At 44.3% G+C, this 20,611-nt stretch overlaps 1 protein-coding gene across 2 annotated transcripts in view; it reads right to left on the bottom strand.

Annotated features, from left to right (window-relative positions):
• Nucleotides 1–19,369, bottom strand: part of RALY (RALY heterogeneous nuclear ribonucleoprotein) — an 89,801-nt gene extending 70,432 nt beyond the window's left edge. For both annotated transcript variants that reach the window (XM_055544800.1, XM_055544802.1), the window contains exon 1: nucleotides 19,234–19,369. The gene's annotated coding sequence lies outside the window, so the exon portion shown is untranslated. The remainder of the gene's footprint in view (nucleotides 1–19,233) is intronic.
• Between the last annotated feature and the right edge of the window lie 1,242 nt (nucleotides 19,370–20,611).

Genomic DNA, 20,611 nt, shown 5'->3' with positions numbered 1-20,611 from the left:
GCCAGTCTGCAAACTCTGATCCAAAAGGTAAGATCCTTTGAAAAGATCTAGAACAGAAAGGACTTAGGAGTCCTCTTTTTTTGCAAGGAGCTATCGAGGGTCCTAGATCACTTGGATCCTGAGCTTTAACAATTCATGACTTCAGAGCCTTCTCCTCTGGCTTGGGCATCCCTGGTGGATCAGACAGAAAAGAATCCACTTGCAATGCAGGAAACCACAGTTCAATCCCTGCCTTGCAAAGATCCCCTGGAGAAGAAATGGCTACCCCCTCTAAGTATTTTTGCCTGGAGAATTCCACAGACAGAGGAGCCTGGCGGGCTACAGTCCATGGGGTCCCAAAGAGTTGGACATGACTGAGTGACTAACACATATTCCTCTGGCTTGATCTAGTGTCAAAGTATTTTCTTTAAAGACTTAAAAAATATATTCAGTTCAGTTCACTCACTCAGTTGTGTCAGACTCTTTGTGACCCCATGGACTGCAGCATACCAGGCCACCCTGTCCATCGCCAACTGCCAGAGTTTACTCAAACTCATGTCCACTGAGTCGGTGATGTCATTCAACCATCTCATCCTCTATCATCCCCTTCTCCTCCTGCCCTCAATCTTTCCTAGCATCAGGATCTTTTCAAATGAGTCGGTTCTTCGCATCAGGTGGCCAAAGAACTGGAGCTTCAGCTTAAACTTAAGTCCTTCCAATGAATATTCAGGACTGATTTCAAGAGTCTTCTTCAACACCACAGTTCAAAAGCATCAATTCTTCGGTGCTCAACTTTCTTTATAGTCCAACTCTCACATCCATACATGACTACTGGAAAAACCATAGCCTTGACTAGACAGACCTTTGCTGGCAAAGTAGTGTCTCTGCTTTTTAATATGCTATCTAGGTTGGTCATAACTTTTCTCCCAAGGAGCAAGCATATTTTAATTTCATGGCTGCAGTCACCATCTGCAGTGATTTTGGAGTCCCCAAAAATAAAAGTCTGTTGCTATTTCCATTGTTTCCCCATCTATTTGCCATGAAGTGATGGGACTGGATGCCATGATCTTTGTTTTCTGAATGTTGAGTTTTAAGCCAACTTTTTCACTCTTCTCTTCCACTTTCATCAAGTGGCTCTTTAGTTCTTCTTCACTTTCTGCCATAAGGGTGCTGTCATCTGCATATCTGAGGTTATTGGTATTTCTCCCGGCAATCTTGATTCCAGCTTGTGCTTCCTCCAGCCCAGCGTTTCTCATGATGTACTCTGCATATAAGTTAAATAAGCAGGGTGACAATATGCAGTCTTGACGTACTCCTTTCCCTATTAGGAACCAGTCTGTTGTTCCATGTCCAGTCCTAACTGATGCTTCTTGACCCGCATACAGATTTCTCAAGAGGCAGGTCAGGTGGTCTAGGATTCCCATCTCTTTCAGAATTTTCCACAATTTGTGGTGATCCACAGAGTCAAAGGCTTTGGTATAGTCAATAAAGCAAAACAGATGTTTTTTCTGGAACTCTCTTGCTTTTTTGATGATCCAGCGGATGTTGGCAATTTCATTTCTGGCTCCTCTGCCTTTTCTAAATACAGCTTGAACATCTGGAAGTTCACGGTTCACGTACTGTTGAAGCCTGCTTGGAGAATTTCGAGAATTATTTTACTAGTGTATGAGACGAGAGCAATTGTGCAGCAGTTTGAGCATTCTTTGGCATTGCCTCTCTTTGGGATTGGAATGAAAACTAACCTTTTCCAGTCCTATGGCCACTGCTGAGTTTTCCAAATTTGCTGGCATCTTGAGTGCAGCACTTTCACAGCATCATCTTTCAGGATTTGAAAGAGCTCAACTGGAATTCTATCACCTCCACTAGCTTTGTTCATAATGATGCTTTCTAAGGCCCACTTGACTTCACATTCCAGGATGTCTGGCTCTAGGTTGGTGATCACACCATCATGATTATCTGGGTCATGAAGATCTTTTTTGTATAGTTCTTCTGTGTATTCTTGCCACCTCTTCTTAATATCTTCTGCTTCTGTCAGGTCTATACCATTTCTGACCTTTATCAAGCCCATCTTTGCATGAAATGTTCCCTTGGTATCTCTCATTTTCTTGAAGAGATCTCTAAACTTTCCCATTCTATTGTTTTCCTCTATTTCTTTACATGGATCACTGAGGAAGGCTTTCTTATCTCTCCTTGCTATTCTTTGGAACTCTGCATACAGATAGGCATAGCTTCCCTTTTCTCCTTTGCCTTTCGCTTCTCTTCTATTCATAGGAACCTGGAATGTCAGGTCCATGAATCAAGGCAAATTGGAAGTGGTCAAACAAGAGATGGCAAGAGTGAATGTAGACATTCTAGGAATCAGCGAACTAAAATGGACTGGAATGGGTGAATTTATAACTCAGATGACCATTATATCTACTACTGTGGGCAGGAATCCCTCAGAAGAAATGGAGTAGCCATCATGGTCAACAAAAGAGTCCGAAATGCAGTACTTGGATGCAATCTCAAAAACGACAGAATGATCTCTGTTCGTTTCCAAGGCAAACCATTCAATATCACAGTAATCCAAGTCTATGCCCCAACCAGTGACGCTGAAGAAGCTGAAGTTGAATGGTTCTATGAAGACCTACAAGACCTTTTAGAACTAACATCCAAAAAAGATGTCCTTTTCATTATAGGGGACTGGAATGCAAAAGTAGGAAGTCAAGAAACACCTGGAGCAACAGGCAAATTTGGCCTTGGAATACGGAATGAAGCAGGGCAAAGACTAATAGAGTTTTGCCAAGAAAATGCACTGGTCATAACAAACACCCTCTTCCAACAACACAAGAGAAGACTCTACACATGGACATCACCAGATGGTCAACACCGAAATCAGACTGATTATATTCTTTGCAGCCAAAGGTGGAGAAGCTCTATACAGTCAACAAAAACAAGACCAGGAGCTGATTGTAGCTCAGATCATGAACTCCTTATTACCAAATTCAGACTTAAATTGAAGAAAATAGGGAAAACCACTCAGGTATGACCTAAATCAAATCCCTTATGATTATACAGTGGAAGTGAGAAATAGATTTAAGGGACTAGATCTGATAGAGTGCCTGATGAACTATGGAATGAAGTTCGTGACATTGTACAGGAGACAGGGATCAAGACCATCCCCATGGAAAAGAAATGCAAAAAAGCAAAATGGCTGTCTGGGGAGGCCTTACAAATAGCTGTGAAAAGAAGAGAAGCGAAAAGCAAAGGAGAAAAGGAAAGATATAAGCATCTGAAGGCAGAGTTCCAAAGAATAGCAAGAAGAGATAAGAAAGCCTTCCTCAGCGATCAATGCAAAGAAATAGAGGAAAACAATAGAATGGGAAAGACTAGAGATCTCTTCAGGAAAATTAGATAGCAAGGGAACATTTCATGCAAAGATGGGCTCGATAAAGGACCCATCTTTATAACAGATGACAGAAATCATTCTGTCATCTGTTATAGACCTTTCTGTTAGGTCTATACTCTAAATGGTATAGACCTAACAGAAGCAGAAGATATTAAGAAGAGGTGGCAAGAATACACAGAAGAACTATACAAAAAAGATCTTCATGACCCAGATAATCACGATGGTGTGATCACTGACCTAGAGCCAGACATCCTGGAATGCGAAGTCAAGTGGGCCTTAGAAAGCATCACTACAAACAAAGCTAGTGGAGGTGATGGAATTCCAGTTGAGCTCTTTCAAATCCTGAAAGATGATGCTGTGAAAGTGCTGCACTCAATATGTCAGCACATTTGGAAAACTCAGCAGTGGCCACAGGACTGGAAAAGGTCAGTTTTCATTCCAATCCCAAAGAAAGGCAATGCCAAAGAATGCTCAAATTACCACACAATTGCACTCATCTCACACACTAGTAAAGTAATGCTCAAAATTCTCCAAGCCAGACTTCAGCAATATGTAAACCGTGAACTTCCTGATGTTCAAGCTGGTTTTAGAAAAGGCAGAGGAACCAGAGATCAAATTGCCAACATCCGCTGGATCATCGAAAAAGCAAGAGAGTTCCAGAAAAAACATCTATTTTGCTTTATTGACTATGCTAAAGCCTTTGACTGTGTGAATCACAATAAACTGTGGAAAATTCTGAAAGAGATGGGAATACCAGACCACCTGATCTGCCTCTTGAGAAAAGTTAGAACTGGACATGGAACAACAGACTGGTTCCAAACAGGAAAAGGAGTACATCAAGGCTGTATATTGTCACCCTGCTTATTCAACTTATATGCAGAGTACATCATGAGAAATGCTGGGCTGGAGGAAGCACAAGCTGGAATCAAGATTGCCGGGAGAAATACCAATAACCTCAGATATGCAGATGACAGCACCCTTATGGCAGAAAGTGAAGAAGAACTAAAGAGCCACTTGATGAAAGTGGAAGAGAAGAGTGAAAAAGTTGGCTTAAAACTCAACATTCAGAAAACAAAGATCATGGCATCCAGTCCCATCACTTCATGGCAAATAGATGGGGAAACAATGGAAATAGCAACAGACTTTTATTTTTGGGGACTCCAAAATCACTGCAGATGGTGACTGTAGCCATGAAATTAAGAGGCTTACTCCTTGGAAGGAAAGTTATGACCAACCTAGATAGTATATTCAAAAGCAGAGACATTACTTTGCCAACAAAGGTCCATCTAGTCAAGGCTATGGTTTTTCCAGTGGTCATGTATGGATGTGAGAGTTGGACTGTGAAGAAAGCTGAGCACCGAAGAACTGATGCTTTTGAACTGTGGTGTTGGAGAAGACTCTTGAGAGTCCCTTGGACTGCAAGGAGATCCAACCAGTCCATTCTGAAGGAGATCAGCCCTGGGATTTCTTTGGAAGGAATGATGCTAAAGCTGAAACTCTGGTACTTTGGCCACCTCATGTGAAGAGTTGACTCATTGGAAAAGACTCTGATGCTGGGAGGGATTGGGGGCAGGAGGAGATGGGGAAGACAGAGGATGAGATGGCTGGATGGCATCACTGACTCGATGGACGTGAATCTGGGTGAACTCCGGGAGTTGGTGATGGACAGCCTGGCGTGCTGTGATTCATGGAGTCGCAAAGAGTCGGACACGACTGAGCTACTGAACTGAACTCTCTTCTATTCACAGATATTTGTATGGCCTCCTCAGACAACCATTTTCCTTTTTACATTTGTTTTCCGTAGGGATGGTCTTGATCCCTGCCTCCTGTACAAGGTCAGGAACCTCCGTCCATAGTTCTTCAGGCACTCTATCAGATCTAATCCCAGGAATCTATTTCTCACTTCCACTGTATAATTCTAAGGTATCTGATTTAGGTCATACCTGAATGGTCTAGTGGTTTTCCCTACTTTCTTCAATTTCAGTCTGAATTCGGCAATAAGGAGTTCATGGTCTGTGCCACAGTCAGCTCCCAGTCTTATTTTTGCTGACTGTATAGAACTTCTCCATCTTTGGCTGCAAAGAATATAATCAATCTGATTTCGGTATTGACCATCTGGTGATGTCCATGTGCAGAGTCTTCTCTTGTGTTGTTGGAAGAGGGTGTTTGCTATGACCAGTACGTTCTCTTGCCAAAACTCTATTAGCCTTTGCCCTGCTTCATTCTGTACTCCAAGACCAAATTTGCCTGGGTAGCTATTATATTCAAGACACTCCAGTGATACAAAAGCCCTAAACTATACTTCTCCTGAAATCTGACTTTACTACCTATATTAGCTGTATATCAAACTGGACTCCTGTTCCATCTGCCTGCCACCGAAATTACTACAGACCCAAAACACTGCTCTGCTGGACTCTACTCCTATATATGACATTCATTTTAAAATGTGGTTAGCCAGTAAGATGAAGGTTCAGCAATGAGATGAAAGTATCTCAAGAGGATACCTTTAAGACTCTTCTCTCTGGACTCCACAACTAGAAGTTCCTTTTCTTTGCAAAACAGCACTATTGCCCCATTACAGTCAGGTGTCCTTGGAAGTAAACAGTATAATGCTCAATGTATGCTCTCCTCTGAATCAGGATGGCATTCCCCAAGCTTCACTCCATCATTATTCTATCATCTCCAGATTCTATTTCCATAAAAGCAATAACACACCTTGGCCAAATAGAAAAGAAAAAAAGACTAGCTGCCCTTGAAATAGTAATTCAATCCGAGGAGGGAAGGTTTATTGCTGGAAAAACTTTGTTTCTTATTTATCAGATCCCTCAAACTGGATTTATGAGCAGGGAGAACACAACAAAAATTTTTTTTTAGGAAAACGCACCTGACAGCAGAGACAAACATGGCTTAGAAAAGGGCAAGACAGGGTGCAGGGAAGTTAATTAGGAACCCTAAGGGGTATTAATGATCCTATAGCCCCACAATGGCCAAAACTGGCTCTATGTCTGAAACAGGTTATGGTGCTCAGTCTCTGGCTGACTATGTGCTCCTTGAAAACAAGGTTATTCATATGAATATCACCCACAGCATCCAGTATCATGCCGTCAAATGGTGGGCACTAAAATTGTCATAGGAACATAGAATGCTACTCCTGTAAGGGCCCTCAGTGCACACAAAGAAACTAAAGGCTCAGAGAAGTGAAAATGATTTGCTCAAAGTCACAGAATGGGTGAACAGTGAAAAGGAAAGAGCAGAAGCTTTGAAGACAAGAAGGTCTGTTCAAATCCAAGGCTGCTGTGAGGCCTTGGGCAAATTACCCAACCTTTCTCAGTCTATTTTTGTAGGGCTGCTATGAGGATTCTAAGAGATACTGCCCTCTAGATATGAGAGGGTAACAGGCAGGAAGGCCAGGGGTCTCCAAATGGGAGGAAATAGCCTGCAAGTGTCAGACATTTTTATCTCTCTTAAGCGGCAGGAGGAAACAAACTAGCAATATTTTTTTCCTTCTCTATACAAATTTAAAGAGAGGTTTCTCTTAAAATACTGTGTTGCCATAATGACACCTGGTTTCACCTGAAATTAGCTATTCTTGAGCCTAGAGATAACCAATGCCTTTTTCTTATGGAAATGTTTGTCTTAAGCTATGCTAATGTACTACGCCTTTACCCCAAACTCGGTCTCCAAGTCGGTTCCGCCTCTTGGCCCAAAACCTACTTGACAAACCAGTATGTTATACTCAGATATTGTTCCCCTAATCTATGTAAATGAAACTATTTGTATGGTGGTCTGCCCTTCTTTAAGATTCAAGTTAATTATTTTATGGCCCAAGATAAACCATTTGGTGCCAAGATTATCCCAAAATGCATCTTATGGGCGAGGGGCCTGGTGCTATTCTGAATTATAAGACATTCCTTTCTTTCATTAACAGACTGCTAGTGAGTATATAACATCCAGCTGAAGACTAGCAAGGGGGTACTCTTTCTGCCCCCTTCTGATGCCTATGTCAGAAGCTTTCTCTATCTCCTTTATACTTTAATAAAACTTTATTACACAAAAGCTCTGAGCGATCAAGCCTCGTCTCTGGCCCCGGATTGAATTCTTCTCCTCCGGGGGCCAAGAATCCCGGTGTATTCGCGTGATTCAACAACAACCTTTCAGATACAACCACAAATCAACAGGAAATACAGAGTATAGAGACATATTAAACACACCACAGATAAGGCAATGAGCAAAATTTCTACAGGAAAAACAATCCAGTTCCTTCCACAAATAAAGTGGGGAGGGCTTCCCAGGTGGCTCAGTGGTAGAGAATACACCTGCCATGCAGGAGATATGAGTTCGATCCCTGATTAGGGAAGATCCCACATGCTGCAGGGCAACTAAGTCCATGCATCTCAAGTATTGAGCCTGTGCCCTAGAGTCCATGCCCTGCAACAAGAGAAGCCACCACAATGAGAAGCCCGTGTGCTGCAACTGGAAAAAGTAGCCCCCGCTCTTTGCAACTAGAGAAAAGCCTGTGCAGTAATAAACACCCAGTACAGCCAAAGATATATGAATAAAATAAAGGGGGGAAAGTGAACTTTTAAGTATCTGGAGTGGTGATGGCTACACAATGGTATGAACATACAGAATGCCACTGCACTGTATGGCTAAAGTGGTAACTTTTATATTGTATGTATTTTTTACCACAATAAAAAAAAGTTCAAAATTTTTTTAAAAAGGAATACATTGTGAAATACTTAAGGACAAAATATGATGATGGTAAAATTTCAAAGCACAGGATAAGGAAAAGAGATAAAGGCATAAATGAAATAATACTGACCATGAATAGATAACTCCTGAAGCTGAATGATGGGTACAACATGCTTCATTAACCTACTCTGTCTACTTTGCATATGTTTGAAATTTTCCATATTTAAAAATGAAGAAGATTCGGTTAGGTTTAAATCCTGGCAACTCCATTTAGTAGCACTGTGGCTGTGGGGCTTATTTCTTAACCTACTGATGTCTCAGTTTCTTATCTATATGATGAGGAACAATAGTACCTACTTCTAGAGTTGAGATGAGAATGATTTTTTTATATTTAGACATATTATAGCTAAAAATTATATACAATATATTAAAATCTTATATGTAAATATATTATATACATGAATTCTCTAAAGTTATATATAAATTTATATTAGCTAGGTAACACACACACAAAGGGCCCAGCACACAGTAACCTTCAGTAAGTATCAGTTCTATTAGTATGAACACAAGGTACTAATATGGTGTCTCAATACAATGGGCACCCAAATCATGGCAGCTGTTGTTAATATAAATGGCAGAGTTAGGTCTAGAACCCAGGCCAGATTTTTAATCAAGTATTTGACACATCTCCTTGATAGACCAGGTCAATGACCCACTGGCAACTCTAACATCCCCGGTGTCTCCTGACAAATACCAGAGAACCTAATACAGGATCAGGAGCTGACTAATGTTTAACATGCTTCTCTGGAAGCAGGCAGGGCCACCTTGTTCACCAAAACCAGGTATTTTATGATACATTTCCTAATATCTGCTGACAGAACAAAGAATAAAGGCTCTAGGACATGATCAATGTTCACACCAGCCTTCAAAGTGATTTGGTAAAACCTTAGAAAATAACACCCAGCTAAGGTGCACCATGCAGGATAAGAGCTGACAAAGAAATGGCAATTTTTCCCTGAGCAAATATACAAGTAACAGATGAGTGCTGAGAGACTAGCTCTTTAGGTCTTCGCACTCTCCTTCCTACCCCCTATATTTTAAGAGAAGACAAACTCTTTTTCAACATACTTCAAGTATGACTGTTTGCTGGATTAACTGCTTCCTTGAAACGATAAAATTATAGACAAAGAGCTCATTCTAATCCTTCTATCAATTTAAGTACAAATTGGCTTAGGAATATTATTACTTTTTCTACCTGCTCTAGGAGACTATGAGAGGGTATCACCCACTCCAAATTATGGGACATGTCCTCCCCACTCTGATCAACAGCAGGAATATGGATGCCACTTGATCTATGAGTAGTCACACATCTCCATTTCTGCTCAAGTCGCTCCCATTGCATACAGTATCCCCTCTCCATCTCCAGAGCCTAATTCACCTGTGACCATACTTTCTGGAAACAAAGGGGAAAAGGAGAGAAGTACCGCGTAAGAAAAGGTATCTGGGTGCTCCTTCTGGGTAATCTGGGAGATCTGGTCCAAACACAGAAACACTGATGTTTCATATTATAAGCACAACCAGAAGGAATATTAGAACTTAAGATGGTCCTGGATAATACACGGTCACTATCTTTGTCCTACAAGGCCCAGTATAAATGCTCGCTTCTCCAAAAATGTTCCCTAGGCACCACAAATGAAGCAATCCCTCCCTCCTCTGAACTTCCCTATCACTTTACCCCTTTACGGTACTGCTAAGAGTTCATACTGTGGTTCTTACAAGTTACTTGTGTAACTACACACCAACCAGAATAACAAAAAATGAAAAAGACAGATAATGCTAAGTGTTGACAAGGATATGGAACAAAAGGAATTTTCTCATGCACAACTGATGAGTGTGATCTGGTGTGCCTCTGAAAACTGTCAATAACCACTAAAGCTGAACTCTATGGACTTGAGTTATGTGGTTGGAAAACACTCACTGTTTCCCCTTAACAGTTCTGCCCACAGTCCTTTGCTCCATCACTGCCTCTGTCTAAAATGCTTCCAGCATTCTTTCTCCCAACCCAAGGCTGATCCAGACCACTCTTCCTGGTCACTCCAGCCCAAAGAGATCTCCTCTTCTATAGAAAACTCTGCTATTTACCTATTAACTCCGACAAACAAGTTGGGTTCTTCATATATAAACTGTATTATCTGGTTTTATAATGTAGTTTTAGTAACATCTAACCTGCTCCTCACAATACATTGTGAGGAAAGCAAGATATAGATTATTAACCCTGTTTTATAGATGCTTCTGAATTGTGGTGCTAGAAAAGGCTCTTGGGAGTCCCTCAGACAGCAAAAAGATCAAAGCAGTTAATCCTAAAAGAAATCAACCCTAAATATTCATCAATTGATGCTGAATACTTTAGCCACCTGATGCAAAGAGCTGACTCATTGGAAAAGACCTTGATACTGAAAGATTGAGGGCAGGAAGAGAAGGGGGCAACAGAGAATGAGATGGTTGGACAGCATCACCAACTCAATGGATGTGAGTTTGAGCAAGCTCCAGGAGACAGTGAAGGACAGGGAAGCCTGGCATGAAGCAGTCTATGGGGTCACAAAGAGTTGGACACGACTTGGCGACTGAACAACAATAGATGAGAAAATGAAGTTCCACAGAGGAGACAATGACTTATTCCAGTTTTTACGACCAAATTAGTTCCAGGAAACAAAAGATCTTAGTCTTCTAAACCAAACTGTCTTATCAGCTACAACTTCATGATTACCTTATCTCCCCAGAGACCACAGGTTCCCTGAAGACAAGAGACTGTTTTACACATTTACATCCCTCACAGCACCAAGGGAGGCACTCAGTGAGCGCCATACAGTTTGGCCGATTGATTTCAATACTGTCCCCAAACTGTGAGACTGAACACAGGCATATTTCCTTTTCTTCCAGACCTCACGGACAATGCTAAATTGTTGGAAGAAATCATGAACAAAACACAGCATCCCAAATAACATTTCTTTTTTGAGGGAAGGGACAAGAGACGAGGAAGAGCCCTTCAAGACAGGGTAAGCTCAACATTTCCTCCATTTCGTAGGGTTCCATGCTGCTAAGTGTTCAAAGAAGGCTGGCAGAGGCAGTAGCAATGGGTTTCAAAAACCACCAATTAGTCGTAATTAACAAGTCAAACATCGATCAAATGGGAATTCCCTGACAGTCTGGTGGTGGGGACTCTGCACTGTCACTGCTGAAGGCCTGGGTTCAATACCTGGTTAGGGAACTAAGATCCCACAAGCTGCATGATGCAGCCAAAATCAACACAAAAAACAACTAATGCCGGAAACCAGACCTCAATTCTACGCGAAAGCAAAACAGAGAGCTATCTTATTTTAAAACTGCATATAAAACTTAAAATTAAGTCTGAAACTTAATTTTCTTCATCCAGTCATGCCCGACTTTTTGTGACCCCATGGACTGCAGCCCACCAGGCTCCTCTGTCCATGAGATTTTCCAGGCAAGGATACTGGAGTGGGTTGCCATTTCCCTCTCCAGGGGATCTTCCCAACCCAGGGATCGAACCCGGATCTCCTGCACTGCAGGCAGATTCTTTACCAACTGAGCTACAAGGGAAGCCCTCAAATAAGAAGCTAGACATTATCAACTATGGAAACCAGTCAAAGAACTGATGTGAGAACAGGGCAAGCACTAGGCAGGCATCTGCACCCCCAAGCCTGGAGGACAATTTCGCCTCTTACCCTAAGGTTCTTGACTTTACACAATGGCTGATAGACACCTCAGCAACAGAGGAGAAAATCTAGCTAACAGGCAGAAAGGAAGAGAGGGAGGGAAGGTCAAAAACAAATTCAAACACTCAAAGTGAGATATTCAAAATCGGCCTCCTGGCCTAATGCTACATCCATCAATTCTGCTATTTTCAGTTTGAACCCTCAACCAAAATATCCAGGCCAAGGTAGCAGAGGTAAGTATAAGCTAGGACCTGTTGTATTTATCTGAATGTAATTTGAAGGCAGCAATCATGTCCTGTTTGGTTTGTATGTTCTCCATAAGGAGAACTCATAGTTGGTACTCCAAATTCCTGGAACAAATAGTTGGACTTAGGGATGGAAAGCAGCTGACATAACCTTGCTACAGCAGCTAGGTAACCTATTTATCATGGTAACTCTACCCAAGACCCTAATTTTAGTAAAGTTATTTTTAATTGGTATGAAAATCAATTTAGGATGAGCCTTTAAGGTATGAAGAAAAGTTATTCTTGTGTTCAAGTGATTCAGGCACAGCTATCATTATTATATTGAGAGCACCATTTCTCAGAGCCAGCTTACTGCTATCTGGAAGAACAAAGTCTCAAGGCCTTTTAACATGGTCTGTGTTAAGCAGAGAACAACATTTGACTTCTCAGTGCAGCATGATCATACCTTCCAGAAAGGAAACCCAGATGTAGAGCAGACCTAGAGAAATAATGAGTTATGGAGACAATTCTTTTAAATCTACTACTGCATTTGCTTTCACTAGCATGAAGAATTGTGAAGGAAAACTAGACAAACAGATCAACAGACACTAGGCAAACACTACCTTTAACTAGGCTTAGTGAAATCCTTCATAAAACAAACAAACAGGAGATAGCTAAATATCAGATAAATGCCTCTAGAATGAAAACCTGGCCAACAACACTAAATCTGACCTTCCAAATGAAAATACTTACTTGGAATAAAGCAATGATTCTTACCTTGACAAATAAAAAGAACTATTCAGTCTCTACAGATGGCATTTTAAGGGCCAGGTAACCTCAGCAGACTTTATCTCATAAAGCCAAAGCTCTAAGGAAATGCAAATTTCTGGTCCAGTGTTTTTCCAGTCCTAGTGGTGTTTGGGAATCTTACAGTGTTTTTTCAACTTTCCTTCTATTCTATGATTTTAAACAGCTTGCTACATTTTTGAATATAACTTTTTAGTCACGGGATTCAAGTTTGCCCCATGGGACAACAGCTCCAAGCTTATAGTGGAATTCAGTAGATAATTTGGTAAATTCATCTCACAAGCAATTTTTCAGCAATTTGTCCACTCTAAAAAGCAATATCCATCTGTTTATACACTGAAAGTATCTATGAACCCAGAATTTAACCCTGTGAGATACTCTCAATATTCTCACAAAGCCCTTCCTCCTTTCAGAGATAAATTCTCAAGCTACTCCCATAAAACCAGACATTCAGACTGTTGAGAGGTAAAAGTATGATCCAAGATTGTCCAGTCCAACCCTTGTGTTTTATAGACAGGAAGACTAAGATCCAGGGAGTATTAGGTAATACTCAGTTAACGTGAGTTTGGCAAGTGTCGAAAGCTCACTGAATGCTATCCCTGCTCCCCCAGCGGAACAGCACTGGGCATGGTGGGAGAATAGTCAGATTTGCACTTCAGTCAGTGGAACACTCCAAATACATGTGTCTGAGCCTAAGAAAATCTGAATATTCAACCACAAACTCCCGACCCCTACCCCAACATAGAGAGCAGGAGAAGCAAACAGTTTGAATGGCTTCTTGGAGATGCAGACTAGAACCTAAGGATAATACTGAATCCTTCCTCCCCTCCTCCGGAGGCACAGCACATTTATTCACATGGAGGCCATTATGAAGTGACAGAAAGACTGAGGAAAATGGAAGGGCTGCAGAAACAAAAGAGATAACTAACAATACTTGAGCAGATGCCTGTCTCAGGTTATTTGATAGTTACTCTCCACTAAAAGAACGTCAAATCCTTTTTCTGTCACCAGGCCTCACCCTTCAGCCCTCTGATTATTTTATGAAGCAATAAGAAGGAAAGGGGCTTGGCCAATCCCATGCACTGAATGAGTAGCCAAGGACTAGACCAAACATCTTCAGGCCCACGACTAGACTCCCAGGTACCCCACTGCCCCTTCTTTCTCGTCCTCCAAGTCTGTGAGCTATATCCCACCATGGATCTGAAACTTTCCTTACAGTACCAAGGGGGCAGTTGTAAGGACAGCAGGCTAACACTACTGCTGCCATTTTCCTCCCTCCAGTTGTACATTTTCTATATAAAGCTAAAATTGAATTAAAACTAGGTTTTCAGTCACTCATGTGAAAATCCTATCTCCACCTCTACACCCCTACCACTGCCTAAGGAAAAAAGGGGAGGTAAGGGAAGACGGAGGGAAGAGAACGGAAGAAAGAAAACACCTCTCCAAAAGATACACTGGCTTAAAATTCAACATTCAAAAAACAAAGATCGTGGCATCCAGTCCCATCAACATCATGGCAAATATATGGAGAAACAATGGAAACAGTGAGAGATTTTATTTTCTTGGGCTCCAAAATCACTGCTGATGGTGACTGCAGCCATGAAATTAAAAGACACTTGCTCCTTGGAAGAAAAGCTATGACCAACCTAGACAGCATATTAAAAAACAGAGACATCCCTTTGCCGACAAAGGTCCCTCTAGTCAAAGCTACGGTTTTTCCAATAGTCATGTACAGATGTGAGAGCTGGACCATAAAGAAAGCTGAGCACCAAAGAACTGATGCTTTTGAACTGTGGTGTTGCAGGACTACAAGAAGATCAAACCAGTCAATCCTAAAGGAAATCAGTCCTAAATACTCATTGGAAGGACTGACGCTAAAGCTCCAATACTTCAGTCACCTGATTCAAAGAACTGACTCATTAGAAAAGACCCTGATGTTGGGAAAGACTGAAGGCAGGAGTAGGGGATGACAGAGGATGAGATGATTGGATGGCATCACCCGACTCAATGAACATGAGTCTGAGCAAGCTCGGGGAGTTGATGATGGCCAGGGAAGCCTGGCATACGACAGTCCACGGGGTTGCAAAGAGTCTGACACGACTGAGTGACTGAACTGAAAACAGTCTTACCTGTCTCCTCCTCAGCTCCCCAGATTTCTCCTCCTGGCTTAGTCTTTTCTCTGAAGTCTAGGCTTAAACAATTTCTACAAGGAACTCCCACCCTTACCATCCACGGATGGGTTAGTTTCCTTCCTCCATTCTCTGACAGTGCTTGTTCCCGTCACAACACTTCTCACACTGCCTGTTTCTTTGTCTGTCTTCCCCGAGATACCCAAATTCCCAAGCTTAGTGCTATGTGTGGCAGATGCTTAATAACTGTTCTGTAAATGGAAAACTTTCCAATAATGAGGTTCCCAATGAAACAGAATCTCAACAGGTAGCCTACTCAAATGTTGGCCAGGTGGCCAGCTGGTCTATGACTTTAAGTCCCTTAACTATAAAAGATTCTCTCCAATAAACAATTCAGTACTTTCTGACTTTATTATCATACTCAGGGGTTTGGGCTTTAATATGTAAGCAATATTGGGCCATCAGATTTTTAAGGCAAGTGCAACATGATCAAATCTGTTTTTGTTGCCCTATTATCCATCTTTGGAACACCTCCCAACCTAACCCTCTGTTGGCTTCAAGACAAAATTCCAACTACACTTCACAAACATAAACACCACATGCTACCACCACACCCCCCAAAGCACACAAAGACACAGAAGCAGTCAAACCAAAGGGAATTTTGAAAAACTAAATGCAGCATTTAATTCCATCTTAACCACCTGCAAGCAACGAGGATCCATAAATACCCTCTGCTGCTGCTGCTGCTAAGTCGCTTCAGTCGTGTCCAACTCTGTGCAACACCATAGACGGCAGCCCACCAGGCTTCCCCGTCCCTGGGATTCTCCAGGCAAGAACATGGGAGTGGGTTGCCATTTCCTTCTCCAATGCATCAAAGTGAAAAGTGAAAGTGAAGTCACTCAGTCGTGTCCAACTCTAGCGACCCCATGGACTGCAGCCTAGCAGGCTCCTCTGTCCATGGGATTTCCCAGGCAAAAGTACTGGAGTGGGGTGCCACTGTCTTCTCTGTAAATACCCTAGAAACCCAAAAACTAATCCCTCTTGTGTGCCTTTATGGAAAGAGGAGGGCACGGAGAGGGAGCATTTCATAAAGGTAATCCATTTAATCATCCCGAGCAGTTCTGATCTGAGCTGCTGTCATAGCACTGCTATTCTTGATCACTGTAGCCCCATACGCCCAAACCCAGGATGGCCAGAAAGGAAGATGCAAACAAGGAGAAGCTGGGAAGTCCCCTGGGTTCTATCTCAAGAGCAGGAGTTCCCTTTAGAAGACACAGAAGGGGCAAGCAGAAATCTTCAAAAAAAGGCCTCAGTGATAAGGAACTTTAATCTGCAGAGTTGGGGGAAAGGGGTAGGGAAGCTTAACCAAAGGGGTATAAGCAGGCCTGGGTCCTTGTGGGGGAACTGCATGCCACACCCTACTGCAGATGAGGCCTAATCATCATTTTGCATTTACAGAGCACTCTGGGCTTAAGGGAGGCACTAAGAGTGCCTGCTTTCCAGTCACAAAAGGACAAATATTGCATGATTCCATTTATATGAAGCACCAAGAGTAGTCAAATTCACAGAGACAGAAAATAGAATTGATAGTTGCTAGGAGGGAGAAAGGAATGGAAAATAAGTGTTTATATGTAGTTTCAGCTGAAGAAGATGAAAAAGTTCTAGACACAAATGGTGATAGTTGCACAACAATGTAAATATATGCCATGACACAGAACTGTACATGTAAAAGTGGTTAAAATGGTAAAATTTTATCTTATGTGTACCTTTACAAAAAAAAGCATACCAGCTTTAAAATTATATTGTCTGCAGTTATCAATTACATGACGCTGAGCACGTCATATAAACTGTTTCTTCTGCAAAACGGGTTTAATAATAGTACCTAATTCACACAGTAGCTCTTGAGAACTAAAGGAGATACACCACACAAAGTCCTTAATCCAGTGACGGGTACATGGAAAGTACTTAATATGTGTTAGCCTACTGCCACAACGCACTTTCAGAGCCATTTCTCATAGGCCCCACACAACCCTGTGAGAGTTTACAGATAAAGAAACTGAGGCTCAGAGAATTACAATGAGTAGCCAAGTTAATGGTGCCACAGCAAATCAAATGCTATGCCCATGAGAGACGTCCTGTCCTCTCCACTTGTTAATTTGGTGATCTAAGGCAAGTGCCCTAAACCTTGCTATGTTTCAATTCTCAATTAGAGCTGTAAAAAAGGAAATATAAACCAAACACTGCAAGCTACCTCACAGAACTAGATGAGAAATGAAATCAGATAATGGTTACAAGAGAGAACTATAAAACGTAAACAAAGTACTATGCAACAAAAGTGGTAACTTATGAGAGTGCCTGCTTTGCCAGTCACAAAAGGACAAATATTGCATGATTTGTTTTGCAGCGCACAAAACCTGGCTTCCTTTTAATGCTGGGACTAAATAACTTCCTGGTGACTTCATTCACTCCGGAGTCTGGGTCTTAAGGCCTGAATAACTAGTTTAGTGTTCTTTCAAAAGGTGGCAAACTATGGTAGAAATAAAAATATTCAGAGTCAGAAGACTGAAATCCTAGTTCTGATTCTGTCACTAAAGCAGTCTGTGAATTTAGACAACTTACTTCCCCTTTCCGAGGTTAAGGGGAAAGAGGGAAAAGGCAAGGGAAAAAGTTAAGACTAGAGAGGACCCCTTGGCAGTCCTATGTACCACTACTCTTAAATCCACAATCTTGGAAAACGGATCCTCCAGACTCCAGAGAACTACAGCAAGTATCAGTAGACTCAAGACCTGGCCTAGGAACACCCCTGCCTGATCTTTACACACCAGGCATCAAACACACTGGAAAACTAGAACACTTGCCAAAGTTAATTTTAGTCCACTTTTACCCCTCTGGGCCTTATCTGAAAATAAGAAAATAAATCTCTAGTTGAAAGCAGGAAAGTCTAAGCCACTTTCTGCTCCCCCTCCCTTTAAACACTACAGAATAGACAAGATTTGGAGGAACATGCCATAAACAAACAAAAGATGGACCTCACTGCTTTAAATGACCTACGCCTTCCTTGAGCCAAAAACCCCAGGGAACTTAAGTGTGCTGGAAATCTGGAGTCCTCTGTATCCATCCACTTCTAAGGGGCAATATTAGCAAGAAATCTGTAATTACTTCCTTTCCCTCCGACCTCGCACAGATCCAGGATGGAATTTCATCCATAATGGACACTGGCCCGTGAACCAGAGAGGACGGAGATAGGTCTCTCATCTAATGATGGGACTCAAAATCCGTTCTGCACTAAGAGATTACACAAGCTCACACTAAGAAATAAATAACAGACACCAGCACTACGGCTTTACACTTCGGTGACTACACACTGAGATTTGGAACACATTCTTTAACCTCTCGGAGCCCTGATTTCTCTTTTTGTAAATGGGGGTAACCTCAGAAGGCCGTCTTGAGCATTCTATGAAACAGGCTGCCGAAGTTCTGCGTCAAGTCCGTTAAATGTTACCTGTTGGTATTAAACACTTCTCTCTCACACATCAGTTTCCTCCCTGAATCCACAAAATACCCTGCAAGAAGACTTTCTTTCTCCCGGTTCACTGAAAGGCAAACTGAGGCTCGGCCGAGAAAAGGCTGGGTTAAGTGCGGCGCGCGGCCCCAGCTCGAGGGCCTGCTGTTGTTCCTCTAAGAAGCCCAAGGTGTGCCAGGAGCCCAGGACCGGGAGAGGCGGGGGCCGAGGAGGCGCTCAGGTCCTTAGGGAGCCAAGCGGGTCCAGTTTTGCGCGCCTCGGGGATCCCGCAGACCCAGCCCGGGAGGGAGAGTCGGAAAATGCCCCAGGTCTGGGCCGGAGCCGGGGCCCGGCCCGCCCGAGGCCTCCCCGGCGCGGCCTCCACTCCCCCCTCCTCCCCTCGGCGGGCGGGGCGGGGCGCGAGCACAAAAGACTCCAACTTCCGAGCGGGCGCGGGCCCACCCCGCCAACTCCTGGCCCAGGCCCGGCCCGCGGAGAGGAGGCGGGCAGGGAACGCCAGGGCGGCCGGGAGCGGGAGCTGGAGCGGGCGCGGGCTGGCCCGGCCAGCGACCCAAGGCGGCGGGGCCGAGTAGAGGGGAAGGTGCGGGGAAAGGGGGCTGGGAGTTACTCCGGCTCCCCAGACTCCCAGAAGGGCGGAAAAAAGAGTTTCTAAAAATAGGCAGCGGCCCGCGCGAAGAGATGGATGACCGAAAAGGAACCAGGAGCACCCCCTCCCCGAACCTTGAAGGAGACGCCCCGGCTCACGGCCCCCACTCACCCGCGCTTAGAGGTCTGGAGGAAGCCGCGCGGCGCGGAAGGAGGCGGTGCCGCCGCACTCGGGGGCGGAAGGGAGGGAGCGAGGGAGGGAGGAAGAAGGCGGCCCCGGCCGCAGCGTGAAGAGCTGAGTACACGCGCGGGAGTCGCCCCCGTCGCCCCCTCGGCTTCTCTCAGCTCAGCCCACCCTGCGCCCGCGCTGCTCGCGCACCCCGCCGCACTGACAGCGGTGCGAGCCCAGCAGCCGCGAGTCCTTCCCTTGGCCCGGACCACTGAGGCGCGCGGCGGCGGGGGTGCCCGGAGGGGCTTCTCTCAGCTCGGCCCCGCTCGACGCTCCGGCCTGGGCCCAGCCACCCCTTGCCCTCGCCTCGGTCTCCAGAGAAGAGCCCGGCGACGCTCGCGCGGCGTCCGCAGCCCCGCCCTAACAGCCTGGCTCCCTAGACGCAGCTGCTCTTCCCACCCCCTCAACCTAGCTTTGGAAAGATCCAGAGCTTCGGCGGGGAGAAAAGAAAGGAGAGGTCGGGGCGGGGCCTAACAGGGAGGAAGGCCTGAGGTGGGAGCCTAAGGAGGCGGGGCTAGGGCGGGATGAGACGCTCTCTTACACCAGTACGGCGCGTAAGGCGGGGCGGGGCCGAGAGGGTGCTAAGTCGAGAAGAGAGGCGCGCGAGACAAGTATGGAAGGCAGCGGCGGCCTCGCAGACCCGGGAAGGGCGAGCATGAAAAAGAGGAGGAGTGGGCGGGGCGGGGCCTACTCAGAGGAGGGGTCAAGAGGGAGGGAGGACTGGGCGAGCTTGGGGAAGTAGGGGCCCTTAGGGCATGGTGTTGGAGGCGGGGTCTGAAGAAAAGCCTAAAAGGGAGGAGAGATCGAAGCAGGACAGAAGGAGGCGGGCCCGGAAGCCGAACCGGGAGGAGGGAACCCAAAGGTGGCCACTTGAGGAGGAGCCGGAAGGAGGGCGATGGAGGAGGGGCAAGAGGAGGAAAGTAGTACTGGAGGTGGGCGGAGCCTGGAGAAGGGGTCCAAACAAGTTGCCAGTGGGCGGTGCCGGGAAAATGCGGAAGAGACGAAGTAGGAAGGAACGCCAGGCCCTTTCACTTTCAAGGGAGCCTGGTGCGCGGACAGGGCCAGGGTCCACGCTGTTGGTTGTGACTGGGCGGAGACTCCGCCGTGAGGGGCGGGAGGAGGTGCCACTTCCACCTGAAAAAAAAATGTTAAATTAGAGTGAACCTTTCCAAGGTGCAGGAAATGTTATAAGTAGATCTCCATCTGGATGTTTGTCCTGCCTCATGAATATTTCTCCTGTCAAAAACTCACCTAAATCAGTGGTGCAACCTCCACGGAGCAGCCGGGTGGGTTCCCAGAGCACGTGAGGACCGTAAGCCCT

Source organism: Bubalus kerabau, chromosome 13 (assembly GCF_029407905.1).
Source record: "Bubalus kerabau isolate K-KA32 ecotype Philippines breed swamp buffalo chromosome 13, PCC_UOA_SB_1v2, whole genome shotgun sequence".
NCBI lineage: Eukaryota > Metazoa > Chordata > Mammalia > Artiodactyla > Bovidae > Bubalus > Bubalus kerabau.
This window is presented reverse-complemented; position numbering and strand designations above follow the sequence as displayed.